The sequence below is a fragment of the Salvia miltiorrhiza genome, unplaced genomic scaffold (genome assembly GCF_028751815.1).
Source record: "Salvia miltiorrhiza cultivar Shanhuang (shh) unplaced genomic scaffold, IMPLAD_Smil_shh fragScaff_scaffold_39, whole genome shotgun sequence".
NCBI lineage: Eukaryota > Viridiplantae > Streptophyta > Magnoliopsida > Lamiales > Lamiaceae > Salvia > Salvia miltiorrhiza.
Window position 1 is genome coordinate 780,438 of NW_026651458.1, and position 14,230 is coordinate 794,667.

Consider the following 14,230-nt stretch of genomic DNA (forward strand, 5'->3'; position numbering starts at 1 on the left):
GGCTTTTGGGTAAACAGTGGTTTTCCTAAGGTCTAAGAGAATATGTGTAATCAGCAGTGACTGATTTTGGCTTTGGAATTCTCTTCTTCGATTCAAGCTTTGGGGAGGTTAAGCTTTTGGCTGAGAAACTATTTTGGCAGAGTTTCAGCTTATGTCGTTGAATCGGTGAAGATTGAAGTTGATCCTCGAGCGCTATTTATAGGAGAGATCTTGAATAGATCCGTTGGCGAAGAACGTCTTCAAGATTTCTTCCGTTAGTGAGCATTTTGAATTTGGGCTGAGGCTTCCATCTTCGAGGACTGAAGACTGAAGGATGAAGGACTGAAGATACCAACTGAAGTATCAGTTGAAGAATCAGTTTGGAACTGATTACTTAATGCGTGCCACGAGGACTCAGCGGACTGATACTAAAGTCAAGTATCAGTTGAACATTCTTCCTCGGACTGATCTTCCAACGTTCAAAGGAAGCCACGTACTCACAAAAGTACAGCCGCATTAAATGCAAAGATCTCAGGATCTTATCTCTGCAGAGGTCATTCCTATTTGGTGGCTACTTTATCAGAGACGTCACATCTCCTGTCCCTCAAGAGAGTCGTTTCCACCAGACAAGGAACCTCGAAGATTGAAGCCTCAGCCAAAATTCGAATTGCTCTCCAACGAAAGAAATCTTGAGGACGTTCTATGCCAACGGATCTATTCAAGAGTTCTCCTACAAATAGTGCTCGAGGATCACTTCAATCTTCACCGATTCAACGACATAAGCTGAAGCTCTGCCAAAGTTGCTACTCAGCCTAAAGCTTAACCTCCCCAAAGCTTGAATCGAAGAAGAGAATTCCAAAGCCAAAATCAGTCACTGCTGATTACACACATTCTCTTAGACCTTAGGAAAACCTCTGTTTACCCAGAAGCCAAGGTCAAACTTGCTCCAAAGAACTTGTTCTTTGCAGTATAGTTGGCACCCGTTCAAACCTCCTTTCAGACAGAAAGATTTGAATGTTTGAGTGGTTCGGAATTCAGGAAGGTACTCTGACTCTGAGAGTCTTAGTGCGGGTTGTGCTAAGCAAGAGAAATCCGACACGAGTGAAGTGTGGGTACTGAAGAAGGGTTTTCTTCAGTGGTACGGTTGTGTGCACCTGGCAAGCACATGGTTTGGTTTGCAGTGCGCCTGTTAAGTACTTGCGGAGTGGATTGTTGGTCTGATCAACCGACCGTGGATGTAGGAAAGGGTTTTTCCGAACCACGTAGAAGTCTCTGTGTTGTTTACAACTTTCAGTTTTACTTTACTACTTGTGTTGTTTCAATTGATAAACTTAATACTGAATAACTGCAAAGAGAAACCTAAGACCAACAACGTACTCAACCAAGGCTATTGCGAAACTAAGTTTAATTTCCGCTGCGTATGATATCAGTCTGACTGATCTATCTTTTGATAGTCAGGAAGAGTGTTATCATCTATGTTTTAGCAAACTCGACTGAAGTCCATAAGTGCATCAGTTAAGTTCCAGCAACTTAACTGATAACTTCTTACTGAAGAGCTTTCAGTATCAGTCGTCAACCCTGTTTGGTCAAAACTATTTTCAGCCAACAGGCGTCACTGTTTGCGTGTAAAGTTTCGTTTAGATCTCTATCTGGAGATCCCTCACTTAAAGGAAAAGAAAAATAGCCCATAGGTGTATTCCCCCCCCCCCCCCCCGTACACCTATTCGAGACCCCCGGGACCTAACAATTGGTATCAGAGCAGGTTGTTCGCAAGAACACTCTGTATTTGATTAAGTTCTAACTGAACTAGATCCTAATGAGGGTATTTTGTTTTTGATCAAAATATTTCTCAGGATTCCTCTTGAGATTGCTTGCTCTGTGTTCTCTTCCTGCTTCTTGTGTGCTTCTCCTTGCTTTTCCTCCAATGTACAGGAACAAGAAGGACTCCTCCAGCGACTATGTCCACACATACTTTCGAGGAATCAACGGACTTGAGATTGGGACGTTGGATTCTGACCAAGACGATAGATTCATCTTTCCAGAAGAAAATCAGAGCCCAACCCACTCACAGTCAGAAGGAATGAGCAGATATGATCAAACTCGAATAGAGTATCAACACGTAAGAACGAGATTTAAAAATCTCCTTAGGGAGCATAGACAGATCATCAGAGAGATCGATCATGTGCAAGATGCTCGAAGGATCGTCATGCGCTACTTCATTTCAGATGAAGACGAAGCTGACAGAAGGGATGTTCAAGAGCGCAGACTGATCAACAGACTGAGACTGCTTCAGTCTCAAAACCAAGAACTTCTGCCACGTCTCGAGGAAACAGAGACAGAATTCAAAAGGACGTCGGAAGTCTTTGAAGAAGTGATTCATGAAGAAACACTTCAGTTCAGAAGAATGATGAAACGAGAAAAGAACTTGCAGCAACAGTCGACAGATTAGTAACCGAAGGAGAACCAGTCATACATTCAAAGGGGAACTTGCACTTCAGTCAACGACTAATCTAGTGGTAGTCACTGTGTAAGCTTCTCTCAACAAACTCACTTGTACTTATGCCTGATTTTCTTTATCTTTTTCAACTGAAATGTGTTTAGTCTGACGTGTCAGTGCATTTACATTCTCATTCCTTTTTAATTGACACGTGTAAACTTCGTTCAAAAATGGGTGACACACGGTCACACGATCCCGCCCTTTTTACTAACAAGCGGATTAATCCACGTGCCACGTCTCCATTTGCACAGATTTCAAAAGTTATTGAAACCGCCTTGTGCATGATCTTTCACATTCTCTTCAAAAATGTTTCATCTTCTGAAAAAGATTTACTCAATCTCAGAGAAATCATTTGTGCAAAAACTCTTTGAGTGTGCTATCTCTTCAAGGCTACCAGTGAAAATCCACAGTTCAATCTCTGTGAGAACTAATTTACAGATTTTTGCAGAAATCTTCTTCACTCAAAATTTCACATGGCAAAATTAGAATCTCAACAAGTTGTATGTTACGAATCCATTGTAACATTTGAGGCACTCCAGAATCTTGTTGAGTTCAACAAGATAAATGAAATCTTGGAACGCCATGGATGGATGAAGTTCATTCAATGCTCAACGGAGTTTCTTCTCGACAAATCGACCATCAGAGAATTCTACGACAACATCAAGACTGATGAGTCAACTGGTGATCTCAGAACAGAAATCATTGTTTTCACCGATGAAAACTTCTCAGATTCCACGAAGGTCTCCATCAACATCTCACAAGCAGCAAGAGAAGTGTTCAACCTCCCAACTGACAGACCCGCACCATTCTTCACCGATAACGAAGCCACGAATCTCATGAGAGATACGCTGATGAGTAATGCTCCTGCCGACCTCAACATCACAAATGTTTTAAGCATATCAAGACTACATCCTCATCTCAAACTAATCGCCAAAATGATCAAGAAATGCTGGTTTGGCACTCTTGGATCTCCTGGTCATCTCTCGAGACCACACAAACTGGTGCTGATTGCCCTGATCCAGAAAGGCCCATTCAACTAGGAGAAGGCCTATCTTCAAATCCTTGCTGAAGAAAAGAAGGAATCCCATTCCTCCAAGCATCTTCGTCATGGAACCAGAGTTTCATCACTGATTCTTCACAGTGTGAAAGAAACTCGATGCTTCTGGAAGAACACCACTCAAGTGTCTTCCACCATTTGTCTGTTCGAAGGACAGACAAGCTCAACCAAAGGGAATGTCAGTCTGACAACTGAAATCCCTTTCTCCACTACGACCCACGCTACAAGACTCGAGGCTCAATCAAAGGAAGCCTTGACAGTTTGCCATCTCCAGTCAAGATCCTTCTTGACACTCCTCAAAAGTCTCCCAAAGTGGATCCTGAAGAAGCTGCACAGAAAGCTTCAGAAGAAGTGCTGATTCCAAGCACTGAAACATCTTAGCAACAGTCTCCCACTGCTCCTCCACAAGATGAAGCAAATCAACAGCCGAAGGAGACACGAGCAGCTGACAACAGAGGAACTGATACAGAAGAACTTCCTCTCAGGGGATTCTTCCACTTCTGCCTGGAAGGTTTCGACAAGAAAGCAAAGTTTGATGAGCCTGCTGACATTAATGCTGCATCCTCATCCTCATCCTCCGACAATCAAACTACTCGTCTCAGAAACTTTGTGACACAACTGGCCCAACACTGTGTCACAACCACTTTTCCCTCAATCATAGCAACCCTGAATCCTGAAGAGTTTCGGGATCTTGTCAACTACTTTTCTTCATCTTTGTCAAAACCTTGCCGAAATCTCAATACAAGGAGATTGATGAAGTTCTCACTGAAGAAGAACTGGAAGCTTTAGAGAACAGTGTCTTTGGAAATGTTCAAAGTCACTAATCTCTGGGATGCTATCCATGACTGGGCACCCAACTTCAAACTGTACCTGATTTCCAGAGGACTTCTCAAAGAAGATGATGCTGAGGGCACTGAAGTCCATCATGAGTCTCCACCACGTCAGACTGCTCCCTCCGACGCAAGAGATAAAGACGCAGCTGCTGAAGATCAAAGACCTGCAAGACCTTTCACCGATGAGAAAATTCAAATACTTGACGAGAGGCGGATCACTCAAGAAGATGCAACTTATGAGCTAAAAGTCAAAATGGCTATTCTTGAATCAACAGTCATGCATCTTCAACAGCAACTGGAAATGCAAAGCAAGTACAACGGTGTTCCTGAGTACGATGACAAAGACAAACGAGAAGAAGACAAGAAGGGAAAAGGGAAAAAGATTGAAGAATCAAAAGGAAGTCCTCCAAGGAAACCAAGCAAGAAGCTCCACATCAACTGAGGACAAGGGAAGGTCCATGAATGTCATCTGATCAGAAATTTCTCATTTTGTAAATGATGTTCTTAGAATTGTTTTTGTCCAATTTTCCTTGCTTTGTGTTTCCGTGCTTCATGCAACTTTGCCATTAAATTCTAAACTGATTTACTTTTGTTGTTTTTACTCAATTATTGTTCCATGTGCCTTAATGTTTAAGTTGATAATGGATTATCCAATTTAGGGGGAACTCTGCTTGAGTATCATCAGTTTTTGACTGTTTTCCTAACTGATTGTTGGGAACTTGTTTTTATCAGTTTTTATATCCTTGAATGAGAAAGAAATTAGGGCTTGTGTGACATGATGTTTAACTGGCGACTTTGCACTAGGTTTTGGACTTTTAATTTCTGAACACCTCTTTTTGGACTTATCTTTTGAAATCATAGCATGCACTGTACGCCGCCTATTTTCAGCAAGAGATCGTGTCAAATATTCCATATCAGTTTAAACCTCTTATTTTAAGGTATTCCTCTGACGGGCATTAATTACGGACGTCAAAATTTATTAAACCTGACTTGGCGCACAGATTTCAAACCGCCCATGTCTTTTCAATTGCCCTAGGAAACTGTTCATCTTCCACGATCACACTTCCTTCATTACGGCCACTCCTCCATCATCCATTTCTTTTGCACTCTCTCTAACTCCAAAATCCACAGCACTCTACTGTGAGATTACTCTCTGCAAATTTTTCTTCTTCTCAGATTTCACATTCGAAATGGCCAAGACCAACATCAAGAAGAACGACAACAAGAAGGAGGCTCCGATCGAGAAAGAAGTCAGATATGAACAGTCCGTGGACAAGGACTCTTTCGAAAAGAAGCCTGAATACACGAAAGTTTCAACAATTCTCAAACGAAGCCTGAATACTGTGAGATTACTCTCTGCATCGTCGTTTGAGAATTGTTGAAACTTTCGTGTATTCAGGCTTCTTTTCGAAATTCTCCAAACTAGAACCAACGATTGCCTCCAGAAAGCTTTTCTCTCCGAAATCCAAAGGCAAAGCTGTCTTGGAAACTACCCCAGAACCAGTCTCTACTGGTCTTTCAGAGAAAAATCAGGAAGTCGTTGAACTGCAATCAGAAGCTCAACGAGATGCTACAAATAACCTTCATCGTCTCCTTGGTGATTTCGATACATCACTTGAAGTCTATCAGAATCTACATAGACTTCTCACATATACTTTCCTGAAAACAGCATCCTGCCCCCAGATCAACAGTCTTCACAGCACTCAAACCGAAGACTCATTCGAAATGGAAGAGGCATCCTTGATCAGCCTTTTTTCAAATTGAGAAAGTTTGGGATGTAATCTATGGCTTTGACAGATTCGCCATGAATTATCTGAATTCTTTCAATCAGTCTAGACATCCCACTTCATTCAATGACAATACTGGCACTTCGAAGGCGTCTGAAGAGCCCTTCATCTCTGAACGAGTAGCTAATTTACTCAGTTTGTCGCGACAGCGCCAAGATCCCCAAGAACCATCTGCTTTTGAGATTACACCTCCAGCAGAATCTGCAACAGACATTACTTCTGAACAACTGATGACTAATTCAATCAGTCAGTTGAATTTGGTGTCAAATCCTCCATCAACCTCTGCTGAAGATGACCAAGCCGGTGTCATCGAAATACATGTACCTTTCTGCTCATCGCCTGCAGCAGAACTGAAATCAGCTGACAATGCTGATCCCTCACTCCCTGAAGGATGAGTCGAGGATATCACAGAGACTCCTCAGCCTTCATCATCACCCCTCTTCAACACTGATGAGCCTACTCCTTTTGAAGGCATCTCCATCAGTCACGAGCGGACGAGTTCCCAGCTCCCTGCTGAAGAAGAAGCTGAATGCCCTGCTCCTCCGAGCAAAGCCGAGGCATCAACTTCAAAAGCTCCCTTTGACGATCAACAAGCGAAGGCATCTTCTGCTGATCCAGAAATACCAATAGAACACGTCGAGCTTCCTCGCCCAACAGGACCTGTTCTATTTGACTCAGATGAAGAAACTGACGAGCTCCTTGCCATCTGGAAAAACAATCTACCGCACAAGAATCAGTTTCTGATTCCTGAAGGTGTAGAAGATCTGATCGCTGTCTTGCTCGAGCACATTTCCAATCAACAGCATGAAATCGAGTCACTCCATCATGAACTCGAACGTCAGAACATCTACGGAGAAAAGTTTGTGAGGAAACTCCAATAAATTCAGAAACAGGCAACTGAAGACATGATTCATCATGCCGGTCTGATCCATAAGCTCAAAACTGACTTGACAAAAGAGGAAATTGCTCTTATCAATTTCACGAAGGAAATGATTGATCCGGCCGAAGGCCTACCCAAAATCAAGAAGGATAACAATGACTTGTGTAACCTTTTTCTTGAAACAGAGATCCAGACAGAGACACAACTTCATGAGTTCAAAACTCGGGTCGACAAATTGGAACTTGAATTTTTGCAGACGTTCATGCCTTCAACTGAAGCCAGATTGCTCGTTGCAGAAACAATGCGCCCTGTCCTGACTCGCCTTGCAGTGGTTGAACAGCAACTTCAGTGTCCCCGAGAGTCCCCTGACTCTGCCCTTCTTCAGAAGATGCTTGACGATATTCAAGAGCTGAAAAGCAGACTTCCTCCCAATGATGCCAAAAAGCGGGAAGAGGATATGAAGAAGCGCGACCGAAGGGAAGAGGATTTGATCCCTTCATACTTTACCGGGGCTGAAGACCTTATCTCAAAGTTTGCTCATACCACTGCCTCAGTAGAACTCAACAGAAAAAGAGCCAGAAAAAGCTCTTCAAAAGAGCCAGAGCCAAAGATCAAGAAGATAAAACTCGATTTCTTATCAAGTCTTCTGGACGGTCAAAGGCTCCAACACTACTTTAGCGAAGGTCTGATGGTATCTTACTTGGACAAGTTTGAGCGTCAAGACAAATGGATACCATCTGATTTGAATGACTGGTGGGAGAAGATAAAGGAATGCTACACCAAGTGGATGGTCTTTGCCAACATCCAAGGTGACAGAGAGTACAGGAATGATGCCTGGAAATATTTCCTGATGCAGCACCCTGAACGAGCATTGGTCTTGAGAATGCAAGATGCTCAAAGAAAACTCAGAACGAGCATTCCTGACCTTATGAAGAAGATGGTGGCTCCACCAATGATCAAGAACGGAGTCAACAGAGACAAAATCAAGGCAGAGCCATCTGCAAGATCTGGAATGTGAATCCAGACTCCCATGCAGCCAACGAAATCAGGGAATCAATCTTCAAGCTGTATAATCAGAAACCTTGAGTCTTTTGGTTGTCTTCTACTTTTCAGTGTTGTTCTTTTCTGTTCCAAATAGTAATTTAGACTGATGGCTTATTAGTCTTTCATTAATGAAAAGAACTTCTTTTTTATCTCAACCTGAAGACAATGACTCTTTGTCCAGGCTCTGATTATGTTTTTCTGTCTTCTCCTTGTTCTGTTTTAGAACTGTTTCGTTCTTAACTCTAAGTACAAGTTTTTAGGTTCTATTGTTAAGGGGGAACTGTTTTCACCCCAGTTTTAGAACTTGTACTGTGAGTTCAGTCTTTTTGTTGTCTAGAACTGCTGTATGGTTTTGGCATCATCAAAAAGGGGAAAATTATTGGGAACCTTGTGGAATATCCTAATCCTTGTTTTGATGATACCAAATTCATAGTTCGTAATTTAAATAGACTATAACTGTTTTGAACTCAAGTGTTAGAGTTCGTTTCTAGTTTAGCTTGCGGTTCTGAAGACTGAAGACTGAAGGATGAAGGACTGAAGACTGAAGACTGAAGATACCAACTGAAGTATCAATTGAAGAATCAGTTTGGAACTGATTACTTAATGCGTGCCACGAGGACTCAGTGGACTGATACTAAAGTCAAGTATCAGTTGAACATTCTTCCTCGGACTGATCTTCCAACGTTCAAAGGAAGCCACGTACTCACAAAAGTACAGCCGCATTAAATGCAGAGATCTCAGGATCTTATCTCTGCAGAGGTCATTCCTATTTGGTGGCTACTTTATCAGAGACGTCACATCTCTTGTCCCTCAAGAGAGCCGTTTCCACCAGACAAGGAACCTCGAAAATTGAAGCCTCAGCCCAAATTTGAATTGCTCTCCAACGGAAGAAATCTTGAGGACGTTATACGCCAACGGATCTATTCAAGAGTTCTCCTACAAATAGCGCTCGAGGATCACTTCAATCTTCACCGATTTAACGACATAAGCTGAAGCTCTGCCAAAATTGCTACTTAGCCTAAAGCTTAATCTCCCCAAAGCTTGAATCGAAGAAGAGAATTCCAAAGCCAAAATCAGTCACTGCTGATTACACACATTCTCTTAGACCTTAGGCAAACCTTTGTTTACCCAGAAGCCAAGGTCAAACTTGCTCCAAAGAACTTGTTCTTTGCAGTATAGTTGGCACCCGTTCAAACCTCCTTTCAGACAGAAAGATTTGAGTGTTTGAGTGATTCGGAGTTCAGGAAGGTACTCTGACTGTGTGAGTCTTAGAGCGGGTTGTGCTAAGCAAGAGAAATCCAACACGAGTTAAGTGTGGGTACTGAAGAAGGGTTTTCTTCAGTGGTACGGTTGTGTGCACCCGGCAAGCACACGGTTTGGTTTGCAATGCACCTGTTAAGCACTTGCGGAGTGGATTGTTGGTCTGGTCAACCGACCGTGGATGTAGGAAAGGGTTTTTCCGATCCACGTAAAAGTCTCTGTGTTGTTTACAGCTTTCAGTTTTATATTTACTACTTGTGTTGTTTCAATTGATAAACTGAATACTGAATAACTGCAAAGAGAAACCTAAGACCAACAACGTGCTCAACCGAGGCTATTGCGAAACTAAGTTTAATTTCCGCTGCGTATGATATCAGTCTGACTGATCTATCTTTTAATAGTCAGGAAGAGTGTTATCATCTCTGTTTTAGCAAACTCGACTGAAGCCCATATGTGCATCAGTTAAGTTCCAACAACTTAACTGATAACTCCTTACTGAAGAGCTTTCAGTATCAGTCGTCAACCCTGTTTGGTCAAAACTGTTTTCAGCCAACAGGCGTCACTGTTTGCGTGTAAAGTTTCATTTAGATCTCTATCTGGAGATCCCTCACTTTGAGGAAAAGAAAAATAGCCCATAGGTGTATTCCCTCCCCCCATACACCTATTCGAGACCCCCGCACTACTACAAAAGTTTACATACATAACAGTACATAGATAACGGTTTTTTTCAAAAACCGTTATGTATGAGTGCACTTTTAGGAATAGATAACGGTTTTTCGAAAATCCGTTATCTATGTAGTGTTGTCTAAATGCATAGATAACGGTTTGAACAAATGCGTTATGTTTTTGCGTTATCTATTAGTTGCATACATAACGGTATTACAAAACCGTTACGCCACCGTTATCAATGACCATCTTTTATAACAGTTATTTATAACGCTAAAGAACCGTTATGTATAAGAGTCATTTACAACGGTTTTTGAACCGTTATGTATGAGCGTTTCTAAAAACTGTTATGTATATTTTTTTTAATATTAATTTTTTAAAATAATATTATATTATATGAGAAAATAACAAATGAATTGTTGATCCTAAAATCAGAATCTATCTACCGTCTCTCTCTCGTTCTTCCTTCTCCGGCGCATCTCTCCGTCTGCCATTTCACCCTCATCGCCTCTCTCTATGGCCTCTGATGAAATCCGGCGAGCCGCCGCTTTCAACGGCTCTATGCTCTCTCTCCCTTCTTTGTCTTCCAATGAACCCCCACCTCCAAATCTAGAACCCTAGGACTTCGACTTCTCCGCGCCGCCCTTTTCCGCCGATCTTTCCGCACCGCCTTCTCTCCCCGTCAATATCCACGGACGCCTCCTTCTGTTCCGTCACATCTCCCCCTCTCCCGTCGCCTCTCTCTCTCTCCCACGTCCAAATTTTAAACCCTAGGTCGCCGCCCCCGCATCAGATCCTCCGCCCCGCCTTAGTGCGCGGCTGCGTCGCCCCCACCCACCTCCTCTGGCCTCGGCGCTTCTGTTGGTCCGTCCGGTGACTCCACTATTTTCCTTGAATGCCTCTATTACCCTCGGCTGCAATTCAGTCTACAAATCTTAGATTCACAATCGCTGCCTTCGTTGTTATCCGTCAATATTTGTTGTCTCCACTTCACCGCATTGCGTTGCAGTTATCCACAATCAATTCGTGAAATTGAGGTAAGTTTTTTGGTCCGATTGTTTGATTTCAGTGTAGTTGAGGCTTCTTCTGAAAGTTTATTAGTTCTGAACTATGATTATCGGATAGTAGCAGACGGATTTCGTTTGTGTAATTTGGTCGAAAATCACTTCCGAACGGGTTCATTTATAGAGTCTTTACATTTGTTTTCTGATATTAGTCTTTGAGAAGTCATAGTGTGGATGCTGATAGTTGCATCTGTGAAACTGATGCGTGGAAGGATTTGAGGGTAATGTCATCTTTTATGTTCGGACCGTGTTTTGGAAGTGTTATGGCGATGCACTTTTGTGTGGTAGTTAATGCATGCATTTCAGGCCCATGTTGAAAGCATTAAGAAGACTCATCTGCGTGAATTGATGAGCGACACGAAGAGATGCCAGTCCATGATGGTGTATGATGCTTGTTTTCTCTTCATGTTTAAAATTTACAAGAAAGAGTTGATTTTGATGTAAAATGGTGTTGAATTTGGATTTTATTTCTTTGTGATGCCAGTGAGTTTGATGGGTTATTGTTGGATTACTCAAGGCAATGTGCCACTGTCGATACATTCAATAAGCTCAACAAATTAGCAGAGAGGTTCGTTAATCGTGAAACACATTCTCATACATAATTCTCCAACGGTTATTGGATTATCTCTCACATTCTCTATTGTTTGTTTGCTAGGGGATTATCTCTCACATGTTTGGTCAGAACTTTATTATTTCTTCCTTCACAAATTTTACTTACTAATGTGATCTTGATCAGTTGATCTGTTTCTACCTGGCTTGGCCTTTGTTGCTTTTTGGCCCACAAGAACTAAGATTTAATGTTATGTACGTTAGTTTATCAATGCCATGACCCCTTCAGGATTGCAGTCTCGAGAGGCCGCGTCAATGGTTCCAGGGAAGACTGTTGATTTTCAGCGCAAGAAAATCAAAGGTCAGTAGCTCGTCATAGGTGTCCTCATTTAGCTAATTAGCTTCCCAGAACTTATATGAATATTATAAAAAAGTCCTAGATTGAAATGGGGGATAATTCCTTATTTTTTCTTTGCTTACCTGGCTTTGTATGCCTTTCACTCCCTCAGGAAGTCTCAGGAAGCTTGACGAGCAGCCTGAGTGGCTAAAAGGGGGCAAACTTCGAGACTATCAGCTTAAAGGTCTTAACTTTCTTGTTAACAGGTGCGGACATGGTTCGAAGTGGATTTATTCTGAACAAATTATCTTCTTAAACTTTTATCATTTGCTTTCTACTTGAGAAGCAGTGCTGATCAGTGACTCTTTTGCAGCACAGCTGGTGAAATGATACCAATGTAATTTTAGCTGATGAAATGGGTCTTGGTAAAACTGTTCAGTCAGTTTCAATGCTTGGTTTTCTGCAGGTACATAATGTTGCAAGTCAGCTTTGAAAAATTTCCAATGTTTTCATGTTTTGATAGCATTGCTGATTCATAATCATTTCTGCAGAATTCTCAGCAAATTCAAGGACCATTTCTTGTTGTTGTTCCTTTATCTACCTTGTCTAATTGGGCAAAAGAGTTTAGAAAGTGGTTGCCTGAGATGAATGTTATTATATATGTTGGAACTCGTGCTAGCCGTGAGGTGGGTTGAGATATTGTTTCTGTTACATTTTGTTTTATATTAGATTTTATGTTCTTAGGTTATTGATTTCACTCTTCGTATGCAGCTGCTCTGTATTTTTTCTGTTTTCTTAGTATGCTGATTGAAGTCTGGCTGTCTTGTCTGCTTGTGTTGAAATGCAATACTTGTCCATAAATAGGTCTTGAACTTTCACGTTTTTCTAATCAGGGTCTTGAGGATATAATAATAACATAACACAAAGTTTTCAGTTGGACCAGATGAATGTTTGAGGACTCAAGTACAACTAAATGCGAAGGTCAGGCCCAGTGGAACCAAATAATGTTAAATGATCCAATATGAAAGTCCAATAAGCCATTTATGTAATATTCTTTTTCCTTCTGAAAAAGTTCATTTGAAGGAGTGATTCTCCTTTGGTACCCCATTCACATCAATTAGATTTGCATAACTACCTGATGTCAGCATGTACACCTCTTCACATATAATTTCAATAATGTACTGGCACATTTAGAAGTTATCAGAAGACTAAATGCCCATTCTTTTAGATTGTAACAGCTTCAAAGAGAAGGTCTGATTGCTGGGTCATCCGGGGCCATCCTTCCCTTCTTACTTAGATATTAATTAGAAAGTATTTCATAATTTCAGAATTTGTGAGATTCTAATTTTTTTTTGTTAATGCTTATATGCTATTCTCCTGTTGCAATGCAGCTTACAACTGATCTTGCAATGCAGCTTACAACTGCAATGAAGAGTATTCTTTCAACTTGTGGAAGTATCAAAATATCGTTTTCTCGTCGAACTCCCAGGACTGTGCGTACTACTCTCTTCACAATTTAGGTAATTATTTATTTGAAGCTAAATTCTTAGTCATGCTGTAATGAACAGGTATCTGAAATCATTTTGACTGTAATGAACAGATCCAAATCCACATATGGGACATCTAGCTTTAGCAGATCCAAATTCTTAGTCGTGCCACCTTTTTCTCACAAACTACTGCCACGAGCCAAAGTTAATTTGCTATGTGCTACCTTTTCTCAATTGGAAACTTTTTCCAATCCTAATCTTTTAAAGACATCTATAGTTGCAAGTAGATGACCTTTCTTTCTACTTGTGGTATTAGCTACTTGAATAAGAAGTGGATTTTACTGTATCTGTTCGGTTATAGTAAAGAGCTGCATATATATACATTTATTTATTTGTGTGTGAGTATTGTGAGAAATTGTACAGAACCGTGTTATACTGTGTTGATACTATTCCTCACTAATTAACTTAGTAATTCTTTTGATATATGTTATTACTTAATCCTTAGTACTTTGATGGTTGCTTTTCTCTTATTTCACATATTTTATTTGGATTATTTTTCTATTGGCAGGTTGAGCTTGTGTGTCGGGTTCTCTCCTAAGTTAGTTGCTGCAAATTCATCATAGCAGGTCAACTAGTTCATGAGGACTTGGTGCTAGAACACATAATATGATAGATTTTTGTTTTAGCTATAAGATAGTTGGTACTTTCAATTTTGAATCGAAATATGCAATGATCATATGTACTTTATACTTGATTCATTGGGATGGTAATGTATGAATATTTTGGATGA

General features: G+C 41.0%; 1 long non-coding RNA gene across 1 annotated transcript; it reads left to right on the forward strand.

Moving 5' to 3' along the window:
- The first annotated feature begins 11,254 nt into the window (after positions 1 to 11,254).
- LOC131002907 (uncharacterized) lies at positions 11,255 to 11,640 on the forward strand. Its single transcript, XR_009094457.1, has 3 exons — positions 11,255 to 11,288; positions 11,374 to 11,450; positions 11,552 to 11,640. It is a non-coding gene; the product is annotated as an uncharacterized LOC131002907 (long non-coding RNA).
- The last annotated feature ends 2,590 nt before the right edge of the window (positions 11,641 to 14,230 follow it).